A 19819-nucleotide genomic window follows, 5' to 3' on the forward strand; every position below is an offset into this window, starting at 1 on the left:
CAATGCCAAGTTTGCCGCCGTTTTTATTCTAATTTATAACAGATTGCACCTCCATAATTAAAAACTGGTATTCTGTTGATATCCGTCTTTAATTGCATTCTTCATTTATTTATAAAAATAAAAAGCAAACTGGCCGCTTTTTCGCCTTTTCTCTTTTTTCTCTGTTTTTTCAGTTTCTGTATGCCGGGTATCAAAATTAATATGAAATATGTTCCACACTTCAGTACTAATGCCTATTCCTACCAACATATTTATAAATTCCCCTTCGCTAAAATTTTGCTGTTATAAGATGCCATAAAAAAAAGAAATATATACATTTATGTATGTCTGAATTTGCACTTTTTGTGGTTTCTTGGCAATTGGCTACCTTTCAAGGAATATTGAATTGACATCTACTGCAGTAATACATTAAACTGAGGCATTACGTACGGAGAAAAAATTCAACGTATCTGTCGCAATGCTGTGCTCGTAAATCAAGGTGTCTTGATTAGTGTAATGCTTAAGGGAAAATATGATTGCTTTGCCAAGAAAATGCTTGAATTTTTTATTGTTTTTTAAATAACTCTGTAGTCTGCTGCGAAAAATACATGATAATAAGTGCAATAAGAATGATTTTATTTGTTTGCATAACGTCAATAGTTATGCTAAAAGCAATCAAGTAACAGCAATTTTAATGCGATACTAGAAAATCCATATAAATAAAAAGGAGAACGATTTTTATGAATACTTAGGCAAAATTGAACTTTTTGTTTCTGAAATCAACAAACTTATGCAGAGCACTTGCTTAGAGTAACATTCGGCTGTTAATGTTAACCCGCTGAATATTTTCAGTAATTTTAACAGCACAAACTAATTTACTATGTTAATATGCTTACAGTAGTAATATATACATGACTATGTTACTTGCGTACATAAGCTTACATAAGCATGTAAAACATATTGAATTGACCGTGAAAATAATACGGAAGAAAATTCGCTAGGAAAACATAAATACCGGCCTAGGCAAATGACTGTTAAAAATTAACAGAAAGATTTACAGTACAAACTCAGTAAGAGTATTGAGAGCCAATCACATTTTTGTTCTTGTGCATATGCAATGAATGCTGAAATATAAACGCGCTCATACCAGAGAATGTGATTAACATTCTGTGCTCATACTATCCACTCTCTGCTGTCTTATTTTTCAGTTATACGCGTCACTAACTGCCAAGCGAACTATGCAAATGAAATGCATACATACTGTTACTGCTACAGGCTGCTGTTAATACTACTAACAGCCATCTGTATTAGAAATAGCCTCCCAATGGAGTGGAGCTCTCTCATTTCCATTTTCAGTGTGCATCTGATAGCATAAAAATGAAAATATCTGGTAGCACCTCATCTCTCACAACTGGCCAAATGCTATGGCATACGAAGTATTCGTTTGCCGAAGTGAATGAGCTCGCAACTTAAATCATTCGCCACGGCAGAGTCAATCGGTGGCTGTTGAAGTGCACTGTTGTTTAATTTGGCATTTTTAGAGCGCTCGTCGCCGTGATACGTACGTGGCGCGGACAATCAAAGTGAGTTGTGTTCTCACATACAACTTTTAGCTTGGCCAATTTGTGAAATCTGCGTAAAAAAATAAAGACGTAAGCGTTTTAATTTATTTATTTACTAAGTGTTTTATACATCAGCGTTGAGTGTGTGTGTGTGTGTAGAAGTGAAAAATAATAAATATAAATATAAATAAAAATAAAAATCAAATTCAAATACACGTTTCATGAGATATTTTTTATTGAATTATGAAACTGACAAGGAGGCAGCACAACGAAAATACGCAAAGTGTAGTGCAAAAATACTTGGAATTCAAGAAAATAAGTGATAATAAATTCATTTCTTTTGAAGCGTATTTTTATTATATTCTCTTAATGACGAATGTGGAGAAAAAGCTCGAAGAAACAAATGTGTATGGCATGAAACCTTAAATAAAATTCAGTGGATTCGCAATTTTAAAATGCGGCATATAAAGTACTGGCATATAAATATATGTATATATATATAATCTATTTTTTGAATCGAGTTTAAGCATTGGAACCGAGCGGCATTTACTGAAGCTTCGCAAATAATTATATCGCCACTGTTGAATATTTTTCGTTGTTTGATTGTTGATTTTCGTGTGTAGCTGAAAGTGCAGCACTATTATTGTACGGCGACGTCACTTATTGTTGTAGTTGTTTGAGCTTTGTTTTTTTTTATTGTTTTTTTCTTCTTCTTTTTGTTATGTTTATTGCTTGTATAAGCTGCCATTGTCTACCTTTATTGGCTTCAATTACCATTCGCGCCGCAACTCTCACATTCTCACATTCAACTGGCGTTAAGTGGCGGTGGGTGGTGTTCGGTATGAGAAAAACTACAGGGTGACATATTTATATATTTATGCGCGGTTACTTATATATAAGCAAGGCATGAATTTATGAATTTGGATGTTGAAAAGCGCAAAAACAGAATTTCATGCAAAAAATAAAATAAAAATGTTTGCGCGTGTTGAAAAAAATTAAAAAAAGAGAAAAAAAAATCAGAATGAACTTTGTCTAACGAACTTTTGAAGTATTGTGGCAATTTCGGAAAATTAGTAGTAACAGTTACTGAATGTTTGTCTAAATTTTATTTTTTTTTTTTAATTCAAAATTTTTAGTAGGATTGGCAACTACTCAAGCCCAGTGTGTGTCGTAAATTAAAAAATACATAAAAATCAGAGCTCCTGAACCTCTAAAAGCTAAAGTCGGCTCTTTCTTCACTCAACTTTAATAAAATAATCAAATAACTTTAAATTAAATATAATTTTTCTTAATATTCTCTCAATAACAGAAATCGCAATTTTTGTGAGCTTCGCTGCTGAAAGCCGTGTATAAAAGTAAAAAATTTTAACAAATAAACTTTTATCGCAATTTCGTGCATATTTTTCCAGGGTGAGTAATAGTTTTTAGTATACACTCAATACCAAACAGAAAAAAATGTTTTAATTAAAAAAAAATAAAATAAATAAAAACGAAAATAAATTAATAAATAAGAAACATAAAAAAGTAAATAAAAAAAATTAATTTAATAAATATAAATAAATAAAGGAATATACAATATAAAAAACGAAAAAATAAATAAATAAGAAAAATAAAAAAACAATCTTTTTTTTATAATTTTTTTAAATTTATTATTAATATTATTTATTTATTTATTATTATTATTATTTATTGTTATTATTATTTATTTATTATTATAATTTTTTTTAATTGAAACGTAACAAGAGATAGCTTAAATTTAAAACTTTCCCCAAAGGAGTTTTCAGCTTTTAATGTGGTGGCGACGTTATATTTTGTAACAAATATTTTTATATTTTTTTATAATTACTATTTGTCATTTATTAGTATTTGTATATTTGCCTTTTCGCACACTTTTTGAAGTGATCAAAAAGGCTAACTAAGTACATTTTACGCAGTTTTTTTTAGGGCCACCATCCTAGCAGCGGTTTCGATGGATTTGCTTGATTTATGATTTTTTCTCTTCAGCGCCGAATGAAATTTCATTAATAAAAATATTAGTTACAGGAAAAATAAATTAATTTTTTTTGCGCAAATGGTTTAAAACTGTTTCATGGTCGATCTGTAGCTTCCGAACGAAGCTGCGACTACTAGCGTGCCGGTCAACTTCGATTATTTAATGATTTTTTTTAGTGTGGAATGCCACCTTGACAACGCGCATAAACTTTAAATTATTTGCTCGAGACTTTACGAAATATCGATCAATACAGCCATCTACCGCAAAAATAATGGTTTTCGTTTCTCTCAAGCTAATATAATAGCGAAGGTCAGAAGGTCAACTTTGCAATGAAATAATTTCTTCCTTTTTCTCAAAAATTCGCTGACTTGGTCGCCTGCCAGTTTTGATGGCACAATTCTTGAAATGAGTTTGGGGATACATAAGAACTCAATCAAAATATGATACACACTTATTTGAGAAATACTCATTTCCAATTCAATGACAGATTATTTTAATAATTGTACCGAAAATTTTTGATTTCTCTTCCAAGAAACTGTTCCGTAACTTTTCTATGATCTATAGGGAGATTTCAGTGCGGTAATTTAATTATGCGCCAGTTTCATGTTAAGGTATATACATATTTTCCATTGATGTATTCTATAAGACCATAATATAGAAGAAAAAAACGAAGGTGCTATCTTCTTCCTCTTCTTGATTGGCGCAATAACCGCTTAAGCGATGTTTGGCCGAGTTTAACAAAGCGCGCCCGTCCTTTCTTCCTCGTGTTAACCGACGCCAGTTGGACACACCAAGTGAAGCCAAGTCTTTCTCCACCTGATCTTTCCAACAGAGAGGAGGTCTTCTTCTTCCTTTGCAACCACCAGCTGGTACGGCAGCGAATAATTTCAGAGCAGGAGCGTTTATATCCATTCGGACGATATGAACCAGCCAGCATCTTTATTCGCTACGCTATGTCTATGTCGTCGTAAAGCTCATACAGCTCATTGTTCCATCACCTACGATACTCGCTGTCGCCAACGTACAAAGACCCAAAAATCTTCTGCAGAATATTTCTCTCAAACACTCCAAGGGACGCCTCATCGGATTTTGTCATCGTTCAAGCCAAAAAAGTATTAGAAATTGTGAATTTAATTTTTTTTTACTTGAGACATAAACTTCAAACCTCGAAACATTTCCAGCCTGGAAAAAGAGCTGTTCAAATTTATATGAAAAATACTTATAGTCAAATCGCCTCTTGTAGCTTCCAGCCTTCTTCTTATGTGTTCACTTAAGGTGACAGAAAAAGTGAAACAAAAAAATTGTCAATTTTAATGCTTGATATTCTGTAGCTTCCAGCCTTCTTCTTATGTGTTCACTTAAGGTGACAGAAAAAGTCAAAGAAAACAGTTTATCAATTTTAATGCTTAATATTCTGTATGTTGCACGCAATCATATTCGGCTACCAGAGCTGCCCTCTATAGGAAACCCAATGGAAGATCCTCTTTATATCTTTGAATCATTTTACACTTGAAAATTATTTAAGTAGCGAAAACAAAGCTTTCAAATTAAGCAGTGCAATTTTTGTGTTTGTATTTGTGAACTCATTACTTAAATTATTGAAATTACACTGTACAACAAAATCCATTTTTTTCAAAATTTCAATATCTTAATATTTCGCAAACAGAATATGGTAAATGGGCTTTAGGAATAATATCTCTTTCACTTAACTTTCGAAGTCGCAAAATAATCGTTTGTGAAAGACAAAGTGAAAAGTGTCTTGGAAAACGAAAATAAAAACTTGTTTCCCTTCACATTTACATAGAACCAGGATTGACTCCCAGATCGGCGATCGCTCAGAAATCAATCTATACCACTTTCACACCGTTTGCTAGCCAAAAACCTGTCTGGAATCGGGTGGAGATTTTCGTCAAATCCACTTAGGCACTTAATGTGTTAAAGGTGTGATATCCGCAGATCTTCCACAGTCAGTTGATGTAGATTTCAAAATGACTTGCGTGTATATATTACATACATATATACACACATACATAAGTATACACGTTTAATTAGTACGATTAAGAGCTCATTATTAATCACAAACAAAGTAATTATTATCAAAATTGCGCCTTGCCAAGCTACTTAAAACAATTGCATTTATTATTGTGTATTTGTGATTTTGAATACAAAACTGCGTTGAATGTCACGGAGTGTACTCGTTCGAAATGAAAATGAGCTGTCCAAAATTAGTTAAGGCCCCAACGAGGCAGCCAACAAGTATTTAACGTACAAACAATCAAGTGCTGTTGCGCGCGGAAATGTTTGTCATAGACAAAAATTATAAGCAGACAAATAACTCTGTTTATACGAATCCACTTTGTCGCTTATGTGGATTAGAATATATTTAGGCACGTAAGTAAGTAACTCAGGTTGTGAAGTAGTCGCATTTGCGCGTTTAAAGTGCAGCGCCACCAACAGCTCATCGTTGGCACCTCACGGCAAATGCGAATGCTGCAAATGAGGTCAATGCGAATAATGCGCAGAATGCCGTTGTTTACGCTAAAACAAACTGATAAGAACGGTTTAGTAGAAGAGCAGGTATTGCAAGGAAATGGCATTGCTAACGAGATCATGCCGAAACAAAGCCTTCTTACAAGAAAAATATGACTAACCTAAAGTGCACCTATGAATTCAGGCGCGAAAGGCATTAAAGCTAAATTTGAACACTCCTGGATTAGGTAGGTTAATGCGCCTCGTATTTCACATTCTCCAATTCTTCCTAGTGTTTTTTTTCTGCTACAAATATCTTAACGAGAAATCATGATTCATGAGATTTAGGCAACAAACCCTAATTATTCTGAAATATTCTTACTTGTCCTCATCAAGGCCTTTCTTTATTAACGCCGTGACTAGGCCTTTCTTTATTAGATACTATGATTAATGGTAACTAATAAAAGGAAATTCGGAAATATTGGGTTGGGGAAAAGTTATATCGTATTATAAATAGGCAGGTAACTTTTCTTGTAAATAAAAAAAATTCTGGCTAGTGAGTCATTGATAGTTTTGTTTTTTGGTTTTTTAACGGTCGTATAATATAAAATAAGTTCTTGTTTACTGTTCGTCATATACATGTGATATTTAAAATAAAAAACATATCAGTGCATTTACTACCCTGCATTTTTTATGGATTTCAAAAAGGAAACAACGCATCGGTTGCATTTAAGATTTGCGTCCGGTATTTGGGAAAGATATTATAAATGCTCGTACTTGTCAAGGATGATTTAGCAAATTTCGTTCCAGGGATCTGAGCCTCCAAGAAAGGTATGTGAACGACCATCTAAGATAGATTATGATATTTTGTGACCCTCTTGGAAAATAATCCACATTTAATGGATAAGTTCGTGCGGTTTTACAACAGATGGCGTAACTTGATTATTATTCCATCGATCCACATTTCCAAACATTCATTGGAGAGCTACTGTCGTAAGGCACAAACGTCAGTATAAGTTTTTTATTTGAAGCGTAAACAACAATATTTTTACCACACTTGAAAATGTCGAATTTCGTGCCAAATAATGTGTTTTTGCGGGGAATTCTTCTTCATTATTTTAATATGAAGAAAAAAGCAGCCGAAAGTCATCGTATCTTGGTGGAAGTTTATGGTGAGCATGCTCTAGCTGAGCGAACGTGCCAGAAGTGGTTTGCACGCTTTAAAAGTGGTGATTTTGGCTTGGAAGACGAAGAACGCGAGGGTGCGCCGCCACAGTTCATGGATACCGAATTGGAGGAATTGCTCGATCAAGATCCGGCTCAAACGCAAGAAGAGGTTGCAAAAACTTTGGGAGTTGATCAATCAACCATTTCCAAACGTTTAAAAGCCATGGGAATGATCCGAAATTCAAATTTCGAAAAAAAACCGCACGAACTTATTCATAGACCATTAACAAGTCGAGAAACTGCAGAAGAGTATGGCATTCATCATACAACTGTAGGAGATCACATTAAATCTCTTTTGGTTCGTGCGAGAGCAAAATGTTTGGGCTCCACATGAATTAACGGAAAGTATTTGTTCGCCACATCTGATAAGACACAATATGGAGCCGTTCTTGGACAAGCTGATTACTGGAGATGAAAAGCGGATTCTTTACCTAAAATATTAAGAGAAAAAAATGTTACTGCAAATTAGGAACATCATCAGCAACAGTTTCAAAACCAAGTATGCATCAACTGCTTTGTTTGTGGTGGGACAGGAAAGGTCCAGTGTACTACGAGTTGCTCAGACAGGGAAAAACCATCAATGTCGATCTAGACTGCAATCCGTTGGATAAATTGAATGCAGCTATCGAAGAAAAAAAGGCCAGCAATAGCGTCCAGAAAAGTGATGGTGACGCAACAAAAACTGAATGCTTTAGAATGGGAAGTCCGTCGTCATCCACCGGATTCACCTGAAATTAGACATACACACATAGACATAGCAGAGCCGGTGGCAGTTTCCACCCCATTCAATACTATAAAAGCATCCACTGCTTCACACTATCATGCTTTAGCCGAAAGAAGGGGGAAGCAATTAAGAAAAAACACGTGGCCGTCGTACAAAATCCAAAGGAAGAATTACCTATTAGGATGCTCTCGACCAAACATTTCACGCATCACTGCAACCCTTACAGGTCATTGGAAGGTAAGTGATCATGCTGCCAGACTCAGTCTTCCCTTCAATCCTATCTGCAGAAGCTGTCAAGCGGAATGGGTGAAGGAAAATCTTTTCCACTACCCATGTGAATGTCCAGGGCTAGCTATGGCACAACTTCGTTCCTTCGGCAAGCCTTTCGTACAGCAAATTAATGAGATCTCAGACATCGAGATAACGAATTTGTTGCTATACTTGGACCTCACTTAGAACAAAAAAAAAAAATGACATCATCACATGAGGGCAGTGGTAGTAAAACGGTGCTCGTGGCTAATTAGGATAGGATTTCAGTGGAAATACTCAACCACTTCAGCGACAACAACAGCACCTGACATTACATCCTCTGATTATTACCTGTTCAGAGCTCTGCAAAATTATCTAAAAAATTTCAACTTTTTGAAAGTGTTCCTAAGGCAGTTGCTGACTGTTTTAACTCTAAGGACGAGAACTTCTTTAAAATACGACAGAATTTTCCCTCCAACCCAATATTTAAGTTCTATAAATTTAATGCGATTGCGATTTAATTGCCTTGATTTGTCGATCTATCTATTTATTTTTCCACTGCTTTGTATAAGTATTTATCTTGAGAGCCTTACTCTTCTCAACACTTGCCTTCAAGTCTTAAATATATTTCCAAGAAGCTTTATTTAGACTTACCGCCTGTATCTATCTGACTGTTTTAGATTTAAGTTTACATTCTATTGCTGTTTGATTGGCTGTAGAGGTGAGTCTGCATGAATCCAATCCAACAAGTTATTCTTCATTGAAAAGGTTGTTTACGTTCATACCAGCCAGTTCTTCGAGGTTTTTAAAAAGCGGTTCGGCAAGGGTTAACAACCTCACCTTCCATAAGGCAGTGTATTCACAAAGGAAGTGGAAGATAGTTTCATTTGTCTCCGGTTGATTACAACTATGACAAAAGATATTGTAAGGAATACCCATTCTGGCTTCTTATTCTCCTATGGGCAAGGAGTTATACACAAATTCTATTGTACTAAAATTAGATCATCAAAAGTTTTGCAACTTTCATTCTGTAAATATTCTTGAAAATAAACCTTGTCCAGATCATCTCTAGAGGCGCAACCCATTCATTCATAACACCTGTTATTGAAAACTCGGGTTGCGCATTCTCTCCAGGGCTATGCCCAACCCAGGGCTATGGCCAACCCTAAATAATTAGTCCAATAAGCGGATAGTTGAAACACTAAAAAACTGAAGATTTAGTGATAACGAAATCCTTATTTTAACTAAAAAATTTACTAAAATTAGTGGCAGCGAAATTTAATGGGAGTGAAAAATGCCTAAACCTGCTTTCCTCCATATAAGAGAGCACGACATTTTTTTTGTTTTGTAATAATGAGCTGTAACACTGAATACAAAGTTTAAAATTTTGATGAAAATTTGTCGAAAAGATTTTCAAACCTTTTTCATTTTATTTAATTTAATTTATTAACTCTATAGGACGTAAAACTTTACACATTTGTGGTTCAAAGTGACTTCAGTATAGGACTTAAAGCTAAGATTTAAAAGTAATTTGATACCTTCTAAGACTCGAATATTTCATATATACAGTGGGCAGCAGACCAATGAGAGCAACTAAATGGTCGAAAAAGCTGGCTCAGCAACAATACCTGGTAGAGGCTCATTCTGCAAAGTTGAGTCTAATAGGCTCCAACTAAGGCAAGAAAACTGAGTAGAATAAAAACGGACTTAACTGCGATCGATTTAGTAACCTCCTCTTCATCTTTATTGTGCATATGTATTTACCAATACGTATACATATACATATACTTGTGTATATATAGATTGTGCACTGAATATCCTCTTTACAATGGCATGGAACAATTTCGTCATTCACTACCAACGTTTATGTCTATATTTATAAACGATGTCAACTTGTGTTTTCGAAGGACGAAAATGTTGCATGCACAACAATATACCGAAAACAATACACACACACACACACTACTTTACAAGCAGATGAATAACACTAGAAAATGAGATAAAGTAGAAGAAGAGCGGCAGTAAAAGGCAAACTGCCATTTCAGTCAACAGCAGCAGCAGGGTGAAAATCTCTATAAAATAAAAACAAAAAGGTTGGTAAACAAAGCAAAATGTATACTCATATATGCCAGTATAAGTATTTTAGTTTGTGGTAAGTAATGCAAGCGAAGAAAAGTGCAACAAAGCGCACTCGAGCTATCCTACACTGCCGGTCAAAGTGCGACGCAACTTACGGAAGTGACATGGAAAGACAATAAAAGGTTGAAGGACACGTAGTAGAGAATGAATATAAATATGTATATATGCATGTATGTATGTATGCATGTATTCGGTTATAAGGCAGTTACTGCGGTTGACTTGCACTGTATTACATTAAAATGAAGCAGAGAAAAGGACAATAATGCACACACACACGCACACACATGCAGCTAAATAACCTACCCTCACTCGCTATTGTCTGTCACTATTTTTTGTGACCACAAGGACACAAATAATGGCTGAAGGATGTGCGGTTGCATGAGTTGTGAGCAGCATCGAGCTCCAATGAAAAATTACTATCGGCAGTTGTGTTGGAATTTTGTGGTAAATTTTGTTGCTTAAAACTTGAAGATTTTCTCTATCGATAAAATTACAACTGAGGTGTGCAAAATGATATACGACAGCTGATGAAAAGGATTTTAATGGAGCATGCGAAAGGCGCAAATGTGGTAATAGCGGGCTGTGGCTTCAGGTAGTATTCTTGTTAGAAGGAAATATAAATAAAGGAGATTTTAACAAAGATTTTTAAAGAATTTCCACTTGCCAATATCAATGGACAAATTAAGATGAGTGAATATTAGATTTACTTAATGTCATCAGGAAGCCAGGCAAGACGTCCATAGGCACTATAGCTTTGCATTCCAGAAGAAGGTGTATTAGAGTGCCCTGATAGTGGACGCAGAAACCAGAAGAGTCCGTAGACCAAATCCCGATAATTTGCAAATGAACGTAGTCATAAAGTGGCCTGTTAGAATGCCCGTGAGCATTCTTAGTTTATCCTTGGGGAGGGTTATGAGTTTTTGTAGTTTTTGTTATACCCTCTCGATAGGGATTTCACCTGGCGTAGCCGCGTAGTTTGGTGTCAGCAAACTTCTTTTAGCTTTAGCTCTTCACTCCGGAGCTTCGCCGTTATAGGGTTTTGTTCCATAGCAAGGAAACGGCCGATTGCCATTAAAGGCGAGGCCGCAGCGTCGCTCACCAATACGTCCGCTATTTTGTTCCCAGTTATACCCCTGTGTCCTGGTACCCAAATTAGTTGGATGGGATTTTGTGTTCCTAGTAAATTAAGTTTCTCGACACACCGAAGGAGATGTGAGGATTTGATCTCAAAGGTCGATAGGGTGGGCCATGAGTGCCACCTGACTGTCGATCAGAGTTGCAATTCGCTCATTCCGGAACTTTTTGTCTAAGTTTATCTTTGCATAAAAGCAGATGGCATACATCTCCGCTTGGAAGATGCGCGGAAAATTGCCCATCAGCACAGAACGCTTGGTTATTCTGACCGTAAATTCCAGCGCCTATATATTCTCGGGTCTTCGAGCCATCTGTGTACCAGTACAGGATACATACACTCTTGGAGTTTCTTTTCCTATTCATTGTTCAGTTCAATTCTGAACTTTCTTTTCTTTCATCTCTGGGTTGTTGGGTAAGTGAGAGTTTCAGTCCCAGCACTTTCGAGTTTTTAGATGACATAACTTTTCCTCTCCCGCAACCTTCCCCGGTAATATTCAGCAGAGTATGCTTGGCTGATTGCTGCATAACTATAAAAAGCGGTGTCAGTTCAAGCATCACCTATATCGCAACTATAGGACAGGTCCGTCTCGCCTTCGAAATGCACACGCATATTAAGCGCTGAAGCTAGTTAGCGCTGCCCGCACCGTTGAGATAGTGGCTCTCGATGCCCAAGCGACCGCTTCATATGTCACCATTGATGTTTTTAACAGGATGTTCACTATCTCAGAATTCTTGGGCTGCACCTCAGGATTTTCCTGCTAGGTGTTTGCAGATCAAGACAGTTTTTGCTGTTTTGGACAAGGTTGCACTAGCTAAGCTTGTCTTCCTTTTTGTTGACTTTTTTGTTTTTGCTACAGTTATTACTCTTCTTGAAATTTTTACACTTTTGGTTAGCAAATATGGCTTCTTATAATAGTTTATCATTTGGTCTAATGTATCGCTTCCAAATTATGGAAATTTCCTTTGAAGAAAAAAAAAAACTAAATCTGTTCACGAAGTTCATAGAGCCCAGGCGACATCATCGGTTCATATTTCTTTCGAAATGAGGAAGGAGCTGCCGTTACGGTGAATCGCAAGCAGCGCTATTCAGCGCCGTGCAAAGTGAACCTTTGTTTTCAAAAATTAATCAGCTAAACTGCGATGGCAACAATTCCGATAATATGGCGCAACTTGCCGCACAGCTCGCTTAGCAATCGATTTATTCCAATATTCAAGCCACCGTTGACGTCATACGGCCAGATCACTAAGATGCTGCCAGCAGTGTTTGCTAGTCGATTCTAACGTAACCTTACCCAAGTGAAACAACGTGCCAAGATTGGTTCCGTCGCTTCAAAGACGGTGATTCTAATGTTGACGACCGTCCGCCGTCCGCGTAAAGGAAGGCCAAAAACCTTCGAAGACGCTGAACTGGAGGCATTGCTTCAGTATTAGGAGTTACCCGCCAATCCATTAATCCATTCCCAAGAGATTGCATGCTTTGGGAATGATTCAGAAACAGGGGACTTGAGTCCCTTATGAGTTAAAACTAAGGGATGTTGAACGTCGTTTTTTCGACGTTTCGCCTGTGAACAACTGCTCCAGCGGCAAAAAAGGAAGGATTTTCTTTATCGCATCTTGACGAGTGATGAAAAATGGATTCATTACAGCAATCCAAAGAAAAGAAAGTCATGGGGACTGCCCGATCACCCGGTCATGCTTCTACGTCGTCGCCTCGGCCGAATATTCACGCTGCGAAGGTTATACTATGTATTTGGTGGGATCCAGTTGGTGTTATTTATTATGAACTGTTAAAACCAAGCGAAACCTTCACTGGGGACCGGTATCGACTTGAATTGATGCGATTGAGCCGAGCACTGCGCGAGAAGCGGCCGCAATACGCGGAGAGGCATGAAAGGGTGATTCTACTGCAAACCCGTTAAAACCTACCTGGAAACACTGAAATAGGAAATCCTACCCCACCCGCCATATTCTCCAGATATTACGCCGTCCGATTATCACCTATTGCGATCGATGGCACATGGTCTAGCTGACCAGCAGTTCCATTCATATAAAGACATCAAAATCAATAAAATGGCTTGATTCGTTGATAGCCTCAAAAGATGAACAGTTTTACCGCGATGGTATACGAGATCTACCAGTAAGATGGGAAAAACTAGTTTTTGTAATAGCTTGAAACTTCGCGGGAGTGTAATCATAACTCGGGCGGTGAGGGACGCGTGGTGTTGTCTACGTGGGTCCTGCTGTGCATTCCGCAAAAGTTGTTGTGGCCTGACGTTGACGGGCGGCCGCGCCACAGGGGCCGGTTATGGGTGCAGAGTGTCCAATCACGTGTCCACTCACGGGTGGTGTGCAGGCCGGAGTACCTCCGAAAGTGGCCCCAGCCACTGCAAGAATTGCACTGGACTGTTGTCAAGTTCCGAGGAACTACGGTCTGACACACGGAGCAGACTGTGCGGGGTGCCAAGAGCTGAAGGTTTGTCCCCGCGCTGGGATAGGAGCAGGAGGATTGTGGGTCAGTGAGGGAGTTGTGTTGCTCGTGGGGACTCCTTACCGTTGTGGTATTGTGAGTGGCGGCAGTTTGACGTGCCGGCACTGAGGCGGTATCGCCATTGAGGCAGGGGCCACCTGAGGGCGGGAGCAACTCGTGGCCACATACCTTGTGGACCACTCCCTATGAGTCTTAAGGCCTGAAAAGGTCTTAAGATGGCACCACCCGTTGCACTTATTACACCTAACCCCGAGGTGGAGTTCGGGTGGAGCCGTTTGTCGCAGATGCAGCAGTAAAATACTTCTGGTCCAGGGTTGGGTACGACGCCAGCCCTGAAGAGAAGTATTTGGAGCAAACGTGCTGCAATGGATTGCTCCTGTGACGAAAGATTGGGGGTGGGATACGGTACACTAGACGGGGCTAGTTTACTGGGGCGGCAGCCCTTGGTCGGGAAAAACCCGAGTCATTCCGGTAACGTAGAACCGGCTGCCATGGGAATGGGAAAAAGTAGTAGCCAGCGATGGGCAGTACTTTCAATGATTCACTTGTAACCATTTTTTCAGAAGAAAGTTGTATTTTCACCCAAAAAAACAAAAACAGCGAGAACTTAGTTGTGCACCTATATATTTCTTTTTTTTATTTTTATGTTTATTATATTTAATATTTTATATTAATTTTTTTTTTATATATATTTTATATTATATTTATATCTTATGAGTTGTCACATTTCCCAATCATTGCCATTTAAGTTTCATATTTCCAGAATTAAAGTAATAAAATCATGAATAAATGAAGCAAAATACATGTAAGCACAGCCATAAAAGCTCTTATCAAATTCAATATTTTCTAATGGCTAAGCACGTGTCACCATACCCAGCAACAACTCTGTTGTTGGCTACATTCCACGCACAATGGACACACACTGAGTGCGCACACTGTAAGGACATTTTGGGTTGCGCATGAATATCCAGTTGGCAAATAGGAGCTTCCAATGTCCAGCTCAGCGGGTATGAATAACCAAACAAACAAAAAAAAAAACACCAAAAAAACAAAACAACAAAAGCAAATAAGAAAAAAAAAAACAGTATGTTTACTATTCCTCTTTTCGGTCTTTTTGATAACTTAGCTGAGGCCATCAAAATCTCAGCAGTTGCTGATTCAGTTGTTTGTTGCTACAAGTAGTGTTTTTGTTGTTGTTGCCAATATTTCTGTTGCTGTTTGAGTGTGTTATGGTTGGTTGGCTGGCTGCGCAGCGCAGTCAATGTCTGCTGTTCGAAATAATTCTTCGCAAATGGCAGTGTTCGGCATTGTAGTTCGATGGCTGCGATGACTCTACTGCGTATGCACTTCTATAGACGGCTATATATGTATATGTGTGTGTGTATGCATGTGTGCCTATGAGTCAGCATAATATTGTGCTTGTAAATACCCTAAATACATGAAAGCAACTTTCAAAAGATATTTAAACTCTCTTAGTTGAATCCACTTATTTTGGGGGAAAATAGGCAAAATGCGGTCAGAAGGAATTCGTAAAACCAAATAGTGTGCACAGGTTAGTCATTTGGAAAGATTTGCATAAGGACGAATATTTGTATATGTTTACAGATTGCGTTTTATGTTGCACGTTGATGCTTTCTAATAGCTTTGAAATGAAATGTGGGTAAATCTGGCGTGCCGCAGTTAGTTTTGTAACGAATAATGGATTTATGTATGTATGTAGGCCTCAAGATGTTTGTCTATTTTGCTTAAGAATTCTCAATCTAACAAAGTTAGCAGTGTAGTAATGAAAAAATTTTCATAAATCATATAAATAGATTTCTTTAAGGGAAAAATTTAGATTTTTTTTATTGCATCGAATCGAACGAACTACACTCAAACATAACATCTGCGTTTCACGAAAGTTGTCCAGTAAAAGTGAAAAAGCCACAAAGAAATGTTCCTGCGTAAAGAAACAAGAACCTTATGGAATAGAGCTAAAGCAACGGGGGCTGGTCCTCCTACTCAACAGCCCTAACCAACTACAACAAAAAATTGATGAAATCTAAAAGGGCTTCTTGAAGGAATCATTGGGAAAAGATTTGTAGTCTTCCGAATGCTATTCGTATCAAAAAAGCCCTACATTAGTACCCTGAAAAAGCCAGATGGAAGCTACACAAGGAATCCAGAGGAAACCAGTCAACTTCTGCTGGACACTCACTTCCCTGGATCACTTGTGCTAGACGAGATCTCTGTGCTAGCAGAAACTACTACATCTGCGAGTTCTGAGAACTTAAAACTAGCAAACAAGCTATTCCATGAAAAGCGGGTACAATGGGCGATATCAACATTCAGCCCATACAAATCTCCTGGACCTGGTGGGATATTCTCCTGTCTTTTACAGCAGGGTGCACCCCATATTATCCCTAATTTGACCAGACTATACAAAGCAAGCTTCCTGCTAGGATATTTGCCTACAAAATGGGCTGAGGTTAATGTCGTATTTATTCCAAAGGTAGGGAACAACTGCCTAAATCATACAGACCAATTAGTCTCAGCTCATTTTTCCTTAAAACAATGGAAAAGATAGTTGATCAGTATGTTAGGAAAAACAATCTAGCTAACTTCCCACTGCATCGACTTCAATTTGCCTATCAACAGGAAAAATCCACTGAGACTGCAATACACAGCCTGGTAACAGTTTTGTAAAGGCTATTGAGTCCAAATAGATAGCTCTATGTGCATTTATTGACATATCAGGAGCTTTTGATAACACTTCCTATGAGGCAATCTATAATGCCCTAAATGCCCTCTAAAGGAGGTACCTGAACCCATCACTAGATGGATAATATTCATGCTGAAATCTAGGACGATCAGCACTAAACTAGGAGAAACAATCAAATCTATCAAAGCTACAAGAGGTTGCCCTCAAGGAGGCGTACTCTCTCCTCTTTTGTGGACTCTAGTCATAGATGAACTTCTCCACAAATTGTTCTAGCTTTACACACTCAGGGCTACGCTGATGACTTAGTAGTTTATGTATTAGGCTGGAGTGAGGAAACCATTTCGGATCGCATGCAGGAAGCCCTTACAATAATAAACAAATGGTGCACGGAAAAAGGGCTCCCCATCAACCCATCCAAAACAGCACTTGTACCGTTTACTAGGAGAAGGAACATAAATTTCAAATGTCCGATCCTTAATGGAACAACACTTCAACTCTCGACAGAAGCGAACTATCTTGGCGTCAGTCTTGACAAAACGCTTACGTGGAATTCCCATTCCCATTCCTTAGGAAATGGGAAGAAAGAAAATTTGCTGCACACTGGCTAAACTGTGCCGGTCAGCGTCAAGCCAAACTATTCTTAAGTCCCAACAAAGGAATATCTGACAAGCTTCTCTCACTAAGCAGAGCAGATCTGCGTCTTTTAATAGGATATCTTAAAGGTCACTGCAGCCTGAGGTATCATCTAAATAATATTGGTCTATCTGAGACCAATGTCTGCCGCTTTTGCGAAATGGACATAGAAAGCTCAGAACAGATCTCTCGTACAGATCTCTCTACCCGCAAACTGGAATTTGGCAAGTCCTGTCAGGGCAATCTTTCCAAATAGGCAGGTTTGGAATGAGGGAAAAATCTGCACCGAAGCTTGCACCTCTGTCTTCCGTCTTCACTGACGGCTCCAAGATGGAATCGGTAGGCGGAGCAGGGATTTTCTCTAAATCAGCCAATTTAGCTATTTCCTTAAAATTTCCTAATACTGCTAGTCATGGCAGAAGCTTTTGCGATCCTGCAGGCATGTAAAGGTCACTGGACCTTTCTTCGACAGCCAGTGTCAGTGCGCTAACCTAAATCCCATCAATCTTCTTCATTACATAAACAGCTTTGGCTGGCTGCGTGTTGGAGGTCTCATAATGGTATCAAAACGGCACTTTAGTGCTCCTTGGGGAGTGCCAGAGTGGCCATTTCACCTGTCCTGCCTACCTACGAAGCTAAACTTTATATTCCTATTTCATAAGTTTCTCTAAACACAAATTATTTGAGCAGCTGTAATATATAGCTGTCGCATCTCGGCCTCTAATCAGAACTGTTTTAGTCACTTCTGCTTTATTTTCATTTCGTTTAAGGTTATTTTCCATTCTAGCGCATCTCAGCTTCTAGTTAGTCTTACCTCTGGACACTTCTGGCTCTGGTCATCCCGTTTCTGGTCATTTCCGCTTATTGCCCAACACCGTATCAGTTTCTTTGGTTTTCTGGTCATTTTCGGTTCTCGTCATCTGTCTGCTGTCAATCTTCATTTCGATTCACTCCCGCTTCTTGTCCTTCTCGGGCTCTAATCAGCCGTGCACTTTAGAAGTAATATATAGCAAGCCGATGCCTTTTTTTCTCTCTGCTGGTCTGTACCTTGCCTTAAAATATTATCAGTCATGCAGCTTCCTGCCCTATGACACTGATATATATGGTTTTAAGGAGAAAAGTGAATCTCCCTATAAGCGAAAATAGCTCTTCCTAGAGGTTCGGCTTCAAGTTGCTTTACAGACCTTAAAGTCGCTTAAGTCTCGCCCTGGAAGACTCTTCAGTCATCTAGCAACCGAAATGGGAGACTTCGTGAAGAGTCAACACCTCTCATCGTTCCGCTTTAAGTCATATGTAACTGCCTCCTTTTACTCTTCCCTATTTGTAATTACTGCCCTAAATTTGCTTTCAGATCAGAATAATCTGCGTTGCTTATAAGAAACCTAAACAGTAGCTTTAGTAGCTTAATAATGAATGCATATTTAATGATTTCTTTATTTCAGAAAAGATAGTATAAACAAATTAAATACAATTTTTGTTAGAATAAACAAACTTCAACTACATTTAAATTACTAATCTTTACTTATAAGTAGTGGACGGAATATATTAAGTTTCTCATTTAAATTTATTAACATTTTTTTCTCTAATTATTCAAAGCCTCCAACAACGCAACGTAATTCTACTAAAGTGAATTGATCAACAGATTCATCGTCTAAAAACTGGTTTCCACTTCTAGCTAACTAATTAAAGTAATTATTTAAAGATAGATTTCGAAGAATACAATTTTTTGTATACTTTTTTCATCGATATGCTAATTATGTATAATACAATGAGCGCCACCAAAAGCGTGACATGAATGAACAATGAACAGGTTTTCGTTCAGGTATAGATTAGTTTGCTATGAGAAGTAGAGTGCAGTGCTACGCGAAGCCGTTGAGTTCAATTGAAGGCAAGTATGGGAAGGTGTTCTGGTGTTTAAGCGTAAACTGATTAGTTCGCTTATTAAAGCTTATTTAAAAATTGCTCATGCCAATCATTTGTACTTCTGAGGTGGCATAGAATTATAGTTCACTCCATTTGTAGGGCAACATTAAACCGCACAGCATAAATTGGAGTAGAAATTTTGGGAAACACGTAAATCTATATATATAAAAATGAAATGATGTTCGTTCGTCCGCATTTTTTTCGGCCGATACGAGGCCAATTTTATTCGTTCTTTTTTCATATTATAGGGATCCACTAGGGGAAGGTTTTTAGCAAAAAAAAATTTCTTTTAAATATTTTCTTCATATAAAAAAAAGAAAAAATCAAAATATTGTCCAAAACAAAACTTGCTCGATTGTTAGATTAAAGTAAGTTTCGAATCGACATTCATTTTATGTGTACAACTTTTTTTGAATTTTTTGTATTTGTATTGTGATACAGAAATGTATTGTATACAGAAATTTCAAATGATTCGAATGAAAATTTTTTTTTTTTTTTTTTATTTCTTCCATAAAATATTACACCTGTCGTTAGACAATAAGTAATTTGATTTACAAAAAGATGGAATGAGAGTGATATTGAAGGGCCAATGCCCCCA

At 37.6% G+C, this 19819-nt stretch overlaps 1 protein-coding gene across 2 annotated transcripts in view; it reads left to right on the plus strand.

The window, feature by feature from the left end:
• Positions 1-1467: 1467 nt before the first annotated feature.
• LOC129236836 (loricrin) overlaps positions 1468-19819 on the plus strand; it is a 154645-nt gene continuing 136293 nt past the window's right edge. The window contains exons 1-2 of one of the 2 annotated variants that reach the window (XM_054871088.1): positions 1468-1631; positions 2851-2951. The gene's annotated coding sequence lies outside the window, so the exon portion shown is untranslated. The remainder of the gene's footprint in view (positions 1632-2850; positions 2952-19819) is intronic. The other variant, XM_054871089.1, reaches the window with a different exon arrangement.

This window comes from Anastrepha obliqua, chromosome 2 (assembly GCF_027943255.1).
Source record: "Anastrepha obliqua isolate idAnaObli1 chromosome 2, idAnaObli1_1.0, whole genome shotgun sequence".
Taxonomy (NCBI): Eukaryota; Metazoa; Arthropoda; class Insecta; order Diptera; family Tephritidae; genus Anastrepha; species Anastrepha obliqua.